This window comes from Dermochelys coriacea, chromosome 6 (assembly GCF_009764565.3).
Source record: "Dermochelys coriacea isolate rDerCor1 chromosome 6, rDerCor1.pri.v4, whole genome shotgun sequence".
Taxonomy (NCBI): Eukaryota; Metazoa; Chordata; order Testudines; family Dermochelyidae; genus Dermochelys; species Dermochelys coriacea.
In genome coordinates this window covers 9,381,836-9,388,848 of record NC_050073.1, presented here as the reverse complement: position 1 = coordinate 9,388,848, position 7,013 = coordinate 9,381,836, and positions in this window count along the sequence as shown.

Sequence of the window (7,013 nt, the reverse complement as noted above, 5' to 3'; positions counted from 1 at the left end):
CATAGAAACTGATGGGTTAGAAAATGAATTAAAGGTGGGGGTAGCAGATGATATCCCCACAGACATGCTTATAGGAAATGATTTTTTCCCTGTAGCTCAGGCTGTTAAGGTGTCTGCCTGCAGCAGGAAGGAATATTATGCTGGGGCCCCAGAGGGAAAGGGTAAAGTCCCAAAAACAGCTGAAGGAAAGGGAGAAAGTCTCTTTGATTTTTCTGCAGCAAAGGGAGGAGCTGCTGGGAAAAGGTGCATCTGACCAAAGCGTAGCCACCCTGAACCCAGAGAGGACCGATCACAACCATCTAGGAAAAGCAGGGCTGGGAGGGTCCTAATGCTGGGAGTGGGGAACACAGGGTAACCTCAAGAGTGGAGCTGGATTTCTAGCATATGGACAGTCCTGGGGTTGGGAGACAGCTCCACACAGGGTCAGGCAATGTGCAGACTCTCCCGACAGCCATACCTCACCAGACGCTGGGGTACTAAAGCCCAAAAGATATGATTGGATTGAAAACCTATACTGAAGGGAAAGAAAAGCCAGTAACTGAACATATGCTAAGGTTCAGGAAGGAGTTGAATAACACAATTGGTATTGAACAAACCAGACTGTCTAAACAGAAGGCATAGTATGACAAAGATACTTATAAAGGCCCATCTGTGATACAGGGTTGGTGCTACAGTTAAACCTCATGATAAAAATGTGGATGCTAATGGTAAACCTGATGACAAAGAATTTGGGGCTGATGGTAAACCTAATGAAAAGGTGCAATATGCATGATTTTTGGGGAAAGCTTTTGAACATGCTTGGAATGGTAAATAAGATCAAACCATGTGTTAAGAAGCCCTATGATAATGCTGCTTTTCAGCTAATACCTGTAAACAAGAGTTGGAGCTTCTCACACTCGAGAAACCATAGTAAACCTTGTTTGCTGTATGGAAGGGGAAACCTACGCATACCATCAGGGGTGGCAGGTTTGTATAATTTTTAGTGGTGCCCAGAACAGGTGCAGGAGGGGGTTTGGGGTGCAGGCTCTGGGAGGAAGTTTGCATATGGGAGGAGTGCAGGCTCTGGGATGGAGTTTGGGTAATGGGTGCAGGCTCTGGGTTGGGACAGGGGGTTGGGGTGCAGGAGGGGGTGCGGGCTCAGAGGGAGTTTGGGTGTAGGAGGGAGTTTAGAGTGCATGCTCTGGGAGAGAGTTTGGGTGCGGGAGGGGTGCAGGCTCTGGGAGGAGGGTTGGGTGCTGGGTGCGGGCTCTGGGCTGGTACAGAGGGTTGGGGTGCAGGGCATGGGGCTGGGCTAAGGATGAGGAGTTTGGGGTGCAGTAGGCAGGCTACCCTGTGGCTGGGGTGGGGAGCCAGAGAGGAGGACTCCCCCAGCCCTCTCCCTGCTGGCACCAGCAACCTCTGAGGGGGGGGGGGCCCTCCCTGGCCCTCCTGGCATGACACTCACTCAAGCCCCCTCAGGCTGCTGCTCAGGAGATCCAGCCAGGATAAGCCACCCCCCCCCGAGCTGAATCGGAGTCACTTACTGGGGGGTGTGGGGGGGTTGCCATGCACCTCCCCCTTCCGCAGGCGCAGCAGCCACCTCAGCCTGCTCCTGGTGCCACTCCCTTGTGGCCAGCGAGGAAGAGCAGCGCAGAGCTGCCCGGGGAAGCTGTCCGCTGCCCAGGGCAGGCTGGGATGCTCGGGGGAGGCATGTGGGGGTGGCAGGTGGGGCCGGGGGACACTCCAGGGCAGGCATATGGGGGTGATAGGCGGTGATAGGACCCGAATTTGCTGGAGCCTGGGCACCACAGGCCTATACAACTTGCTCTACCTGCATACCACTTCATTGCTTTGGTGGCTAAACGTCTACACTTTAGACAACATTAATATCTGCATTGAGTTAACACCAATTGGAGAAGCAGAAGGGTTAATAATGCTGCGAATATACAACTAGATGTTTTTTAGCAACTCAGAGAAAGCACGCTTTTGCTAACTTTTGACATCACTAAACAGATCCACAAAGTGTTAAAAGGTACACAGACCTTTGCAAGAGCATATGGGTAACAATACAATGTTTAGCAACACTTGGGAGTTATATTGTCAAAACCTAAAGAAGAACCTTGACACGCTGCTTTGCATTAGTCAGTGACTAATACTCTGGCAGTAAACTAAGAGGGGAGGTGTGGCACTCTACCGGAAAATAGCACCCTGAACCCCCATATTCACAACTGTGATATTTTGTACAAAGTATACCTTATGAAGTATCAGTTAAGAAGTATTGATCTGCTGAACATTAATATCTTGTTGAATTGTGTGTACTATCACTGTATGTGAAGTTATGAAGTTTTGCTATGTGCGTGGTACTGAAATACGTTGTGAGGTTAGGAGATGCCCACAGCCAGCCTTTCAGTGGTATCAAAGAAGCAGCTAGTGAGATAGATTTACATCAGGACCAGCCAGACAGGAGCTGATGGCCCATCAAGAAGAAGCCACTCTCCCAGAGCCTCCTCAGAGAGGGCATGTAGGCAATGGGGACTGCCTAACCCCAATGTCACAGCAAGGATCTTTCTAGCACCTGGAGAGAAAGTCTAAGTGAGGGTCAATGACATCACCACTTGACCTCTGTCCTCCCCATCTCACCACCTGGAAAATCGTCTGGAAGACAAAGACTTTGAAGCGGGGAGATTGGTCCCAGGCTGAGAGGGAATGCAGCCTGTGTATTAAGAACTGTAAGCTGTCTGTTACAACCATTACAGTGAGAAACTGCTTGATTCAGATCTTGCTTAGTCTGTAGAATTTAGAGTGAGTTTATTTTCATATGTGATCTCTATGTCTACTACTTATCACTTAAAATCTATCTTTCTGTAGTTAATAATCTGTTTCCTCTTTTACCTAAAAGCGTGTGTTTTTGGTCAAAGTGCTCAGAGAATCTCAGCTCAGGTTAACAAGGGCTGTTGCATATCCACTACCCTTTGTTGGAGTTGCAAACTAATTAATGAGGTTGCACTATCCAAGGGATTCTTGAGCATTGTAAGATGTGTATTTCTGGGGTGTAAGGCTTAGGGCTGGGGTGATTGGTGGTGCCTCTCTGTATAATTGATGAGTAGCTTGGAAAGCCTTCATGCAATTTAACTGGGTGTGGATGTCCACATGCTGATGGCTGAGTGATCACAGTGCCTGGAGGGGTGTGCTGTTTGTCACCGGCATTGCATTGTAAGAGACAGCCCAGGCTGGAGAGTTAAAGGGGCAGAGAGGTCCCACAGTTCCAGGCTGTATCCCGGGGGTCCAGTCACAATACCTCACAAGGCCTACTTCATATAAGATTTGTCATAGTCCTATAAAAGTGGTGAACATAAGAGTGCAGACTCTCACAGTAAAACACCCAGATTGGGGCTGCATGAGGCTTGGAGACTAATCCCCTATATGAGCATCATGGCTCTCCCAGCTTCTACTGACTCCAACTGGTAGGTTAGGGGCTCAGTCCCTCTAACTCTCAGGGCTGGGGAGAATGGGTCTGTCAGTCCAGCCCACTCTATCTTCCCCCTCACTGCCCCCAGCTTGGTCTTGTCCCCTTTCCTTCGACCCCTGACCACACTCCCCTTGCTTTGGGACCAGGGGCAGCCTTTTGAGGGATGTTGCTCATTGCACTGCCTGGGATCACAGACTGGCTGAATGGGGGACTGTGCTGTCATGGGGATGGACCCACAGGAACAATGGGTCACTCATCTCCATTGCTGGGGGGGCCTGCATACACTGTCCCTGCACCACTCCCTTGCCTTCACTTCCCTGGGGTCCAATTGCACCATCATCTAAATGTAGTCATGAGGCTGCAGTCTCCTGTACCAACTGTGATTTCCCAGTAGGGCCAGCTGTATTCAGGCCTTTGGGACCTAAACCAGCCTTTCACGAAACACAGCATCACTTCATCTCAACAGCAGGAACCCTGCATGACAAGAGAGGATTAAAGCAACACAGGTCTTCCCCATATCCAGATGAAGGACTTGTCTATGGAATGAGCAAATCAGGAAGTTAGACAGCCTTTAAAGAACTCCATGCATGAACACTCATGTGCTGGAATTACGGAACGTGTTCCTGCTTAGTTTATCCCACAAGGGGAGTTGATCAGGAGTAGATATTGCATTTGAAATTCACACTTTACCTTAATCCAAGTCAGCTTTCAAGTGGAGACAAGCTCTGAGAGGCTTAACTTAACCAGACGTCCCAACTTTAGATCTGGAGGTGGGGCAGTCTGTTTCCCTATAATTCTGTGTCTCTCTCTTCTCCTGCCAGCTGAGGCAGATCTTGCCCCTCTCCAAGTTTCTTTGTCTGTCCCAGGCATCCCAAACCCAGTCAATCCAGGAAGGGTGGAAATAGACTTCCCAGCAGTTGTTCTTTGCATTGTCTTTTAAACATTAGTAAATGGGGGGGGAGAGAAGGGGGCTCTCTCCAGCTCAGTATTTACCTGTTGGGATGGGACATCAAGCACAGCCAGTGCTGGAGAATTCTCGAAAGATGTGGCCGCTCATATAACAGCAGCCACTGCCATGTTACTGCAGGCCCTTCGGCAGCCTCTTTGGAGATGCCAGGACATCAAGCTTGCTGCATAGCTGCAGATCTATAAAATCCCAGTTACGCTAACTCTGCTCTACAGCAGTGAAACGTGGGTGCTGAGGAAGGCTGAAGAGCAGCAGAAGGATTTTTTGATTTTCATTGTTTCCATCAGTTGCTCCATAGCAGCAAGACAAGATCAACAATAAGGAAATTCATAGTCAAACCCAAGCAACTGCCTTCATCAGCACAGGGTTCGCTTTCCTGGTGCAGACATGTTCTTAGGATGGAGGATGAGTAAATTACAAAACGTGTTTACCTAGGAGTGCTGCTACATTGACAGTGATCACATGGGTGCCAAAAGCTTTGTTGGCATGACAAGATTGCCAGTGATGGACATAAATGCAAGATCTTAAGGACCAGATTGATCTGCGTAGCACATGATCTGCGAGGAGGCCACGTCCCTGGGGATTTGCCAAGGTGATGTGGGGACTCTGTGAGGTGTTTGCTTCTCATGGAATGAACCACCTTTGTAATCCCAGCGAGTAACACACAATTTGAATGAGCAGAGATACGTATAATATTCATAAAATAATACAGACATCTTCCCGGGGAGGCCACAGTGCCAGAGAAATCTCCCCGCCTATTCCTATCCCACAATTGCTAGCCACGCTCCACCCTAGCAATTTGGTGGCAGAGAATTTCATGGAGGATGATCAGAGCTCAGTTCACTCTGTGCCACTCTCCTCACCCCCCTCTGGCACCCTTCCTCCCTGTCTCTCTCCTTTTCATGATCTTTAATCTGACCCACCCCCCTCCTGCCTCTCCCTGTAACTGGATCTCAGCCTGGGAAGGGCACCGGAGAGCCAGCCACATGATACTGTGGGGCTGCTGGCAAGAACAGGTGGTGTGCTTAGGAATCCACTGAGTAGGACAGTTCTGAGCAAAGCAGATCCTGCTGCTTGTGGGGGAGGGGGGTGTCTGCTCCTCCCTCTTCTCTTTAATCCTTCCCCTGGCGCATATGGGGCAAGTTTCCTGGAGAAGCTGGGGGACCTGCCCCGCTTTTAGGAGATTAGCAATCTGTCTAGAGGATATGCTGTAAATCAGCTTGTAAAAGAAGATCTAGGACCTGAGTTGGGAGGGGAGGGGGGGAGGTCAAGCGAGATGGCCTATTCTGGCCTCAGAGTCTGTGATTCCCCCTACTCATTCCCTTCCTTCGTGGGCCACAGGGAGACCAGAATTACCAGCATGCTTATACCACTCACAGCTCTGTGTTATGGCACTGACTGGCCCAGCCTCATTCTTCAGGGCTATACTCAGAGACGTTTTCAGCAGATGCACCATTACACACTCTTCAGTATGTAAGCAAGTTTTGACTCTTAGAAAGACATACTGGGTGGTTGGTTGTTTTGGGTTCTGCAATGTTCTGGTAGGCAGTGATCCTGGGGGTGAGGGAGCTGCCTGAGAGGTGGGAAAGTTGCTGTCTGCCTTGGGCTTTCACTAGAGTCAATTTCTGGAGGCAGAGTTGATCCTTGTGAACCAGGCACTGTTGTTGGGCTGAGCCACATGGAAGCACGGATTGTCCTGTGTGCTGTTTGATCACCTCTGTTTCAGGACTCGTGTATGTAAATAAAGTGAGTTACCTTAGACTCTATCCATACTTCATATCACTGATTTCTCTTCTGCTGGGAAGATGATCTGCAAGGTCTCAGAGGTCAGCTGCCCCTGGCAAAAGAGCTATGCTGGTGCCAGGACTAGGTCACTGACGTCAGAAGGGGCAGAAATGCCGTATAAAAACACTGTAGTCCTTTAGAGGAGGATTTGTGGCTGGGACAGAGCAGGGTATGTTAGGGTTGGAGCTAGCATGAGCACTGACTGGTAAGAGAGAGCATCCAGTGCTGAGCCTCCACCCTGCTCCCCACAGCACAGCGTGTATGTCCCCGCCACACACATACACTGGGGCAATGGGGTCAGCACAGACTTCTGGGGACAGCACCCCCCCACCATGCTTCCTGCAGCACAGTGCCCCCTAGCGCCATGCTGGTTCAGCAGCAGAAGGGGAAAAAATGAGATGGGATCCACCACCCTGAGCCAGGTCTCAGTCTCCCCTGCCTCTCACCACGTGGGGGTTAGGGAGGCTCTGTGTCCCACAGCTCCAAAGCCTTGGTCCTGTCATTAGGAGTGTCACCAGCAGCAGGCCCATGAAACCTGTTCTGCACTGGGCTTGGTGCTGCAGGATGCTGCTGAAACAGGGATGCAAGACCATACTGGGCTCTGGATGTGCAGCCTCCTCTCCCTATGGGCCACCTCTGCCCAGTGCTAGAGCCAATGCCCTGCTTGCCCCTTTGGACCACTGCTCTGCAGGGGAAGGAGGTACCCTCAAGGAGTTGGGCATTCCCCAAAGCTGGGCATGGGGTGGCTCCCTGCTCCTGTTGCCATCCTGCTGGCATGTGAGGGGTGGTCTTAAAGCAGCAGGCTCCGCCACA